Source organism: Glycine soja, chromosome 4 (genome assembly GCF_004193775.1).
Source record: "Glycine soja cultivar W05 chromosome 4, ASM419377v2, whole genome shotgun sequence".
Lineage (NCBI taxonomy): Eukaryota > Viridiplantae > Streptophyta > Magnoliopsida > Fabales > Fabaceae > Glycine > Glycine soja.
The window spans coordinates 20,555,493-20,557,650 of record NC_041005.1 but is presented as its reverse complement, the minus strand read 5'-3'; the positions used below and the strand labels follow the sequence as shown (position 1 = coordinate 20,557,650).

The window sequence follows — 2,158 nt, the reverse complement described above, 5'->3', positions numbered from 1 at the left end:
CTGCTGTTGTTGTTGCTGAGGGCTTGACCATCTGAGGTTAGGGTGATTCCTCCATCCAGGGTTGTATCTGTTGCTGGAGAGGTCATAATTGCTCTGCTGTGGTTGATTTTGCTGCTGAGGTTGAGGAGGTCTATTGTAAATATTTGCAGCATAAGCTTCAGGCTGCTCAATTGCTCCAGGTTGCTGCAAGGAAGGGCAAAGGTCTGTATGGTGGTCAGAGAGGAGCACAAACCACAAACCCTTGCGACAGGTACAGATTTCTGATTCAAGGCCAGCTGGGTTACCAAGTTAACCAATGCATCCAGTTTGCCTTCAAGCTTCTTAGTTTCAGATGATGCAGATGGGTTTGTAGCTACCTCATGCACTCCTCTAATGACTATGGCATCATTTCTGGCGCTAAACTGCTGGGAGTTGGAGGCCATCTTCTCAATTAAATTTCTAGCTTCAGCAAGAGTCATGTCTCCAAGGGCTCCACCACTGGCAGCATCTATCATACTTCTCTCCATATTACTGAGTCCTTCATAAAAATATTGGAGAAGAAGTTGTTCTGAAATCTGATGGTGGGGGCAACTGGCACATAGTTTCTTAAATCTCTCCCAGTACTCATACAGGCTCTCTCCACTGAGTTGTCTAATACCTGAGATATCCTTCCTGATGGTTGTGGTCCTGGAAGCAGGGAAAAAATTTTCTAAGAATACTCTCTTAAGGTCATCCCAGCTCGTGATGGACCTTGGAGCAAGGTAATACAGCCAATCCTTTGCCACTCCCTCTAATGAATGAGGAAAAGCCTTCAGAAATATGTGATCCTCTTGGACATCTGGGGGTTTCATGGTGGAGCAGACAATGTGAAATTCTTTCAAATGTTTGTGCGGGTCTTCACCTGCAAGGCCATGAAACTTTGGAAGCAAATGAATCAGTCCAGTTTTAAGAATATATGGGACATCCTCATCAGGGTATTGGATGCACAAGCTTTCGTAGGTGAAATCAGATGCAGCCATTTCCCTTAGAGTCCTCTCACGAGGTGGAGGTTGTGCCATGTTCTCAGAATGTGCAAAATCAGAATGCTCAGAATCAGAATGCTCAAAATTATAATGCTCAAGATCAGGATGTTCAAAATCACCAATAACAGAATGCACAGATTCACCAGTTATGGAATGCTCAGAATGATCAAAAGGTATAAAATGATGCCTAACTAATCTATGAAATGTCCTATCTATCTCAGGATCAAAGGGTTGTAAGTCATATGGATTGCCTCTAGTCATACACTACATTCAGCATGCACACAACTAGTTGCCTTGTCATGTAAATAAAGGTGTAGGTTTGAACTACAGCTACCCTCAAATGATATCCAAATGACTTGAAATTTTGTGAGCAACCCTATAAAATGATGAGAAGATAGCACAAAAAATTTCAGACAAAAATTCAAAGTCTAACTATGAAAGCTAAAAATGGTAGGTTAAGAAAAATAAGTGAATAAAACTTGAAAAATAAAAAACTTTTGACAGAATCGCTTTTTTTGGACGATGGAGACCACAGCCAGCCTATGGCGGGCTGCCACGGCGTAGGAAATTTTTTTCTACCCCAAATGCATATATAATAATTGCGATTCTGATAACCGGAGCAAAAGTTATGGCCGTTTGAAGTTTTGACAAACACAAAAGTTGCTAGTTTTTTGGAACTTTCAAATCTGACCAACTTAAAGGCTCTAGCTATTTTTCCCACAAAATATGGATTAAAAGAAGTTACCACAAAAAAATTCAGCCAAAAATAACAACCCTAGCTACTAAAACAAAAAATCTCAAATAATTCAGCATGGGTGGTCGCTAAAATCCGTCTCTAATTGATTTCTACTACTACTCTGTTTTTGCCGCAAGCACAATCTTCACAGCAAAACACCCAAGACTGAAACAGGGGAAAAGCTTAATGGGAAAACTGAAACAGAATACACATTAAACAAAATACCACGACACTAAACAACACTAACACACATACTAACACAATACTAACAATTTAAACATAAAACACGAAAGGATTAAACACACAACACTAGCTAGCTATTATGAACCTTTGGACACTGCTCCCTGGCAACGGCGCCAAATTTGATCGAGGCCGTACCCGAATCAAATAAACATGAAAATGCAGTAACTAGGAAGTGATC

The 2,158-nt window shown here is 40.5% G+C and overlaps 1 non-coding gene across 1 annotated transcript; it reads left to right on the top strand.

The window, feature by feature from the left end:
• The first annotated feature begins 552 nt into the window (after positions 1-552).
• LOC114411012 lies at positions 553-659 on the top strand. The gene has a single exon (XR_003666399.1). It is a non-coding gene; the product is annotated as a small nucleolar RNA R71 (small nucleolar RNA).
• Positions 660-2,158: the final 1,499 nt, after the last annotated feature.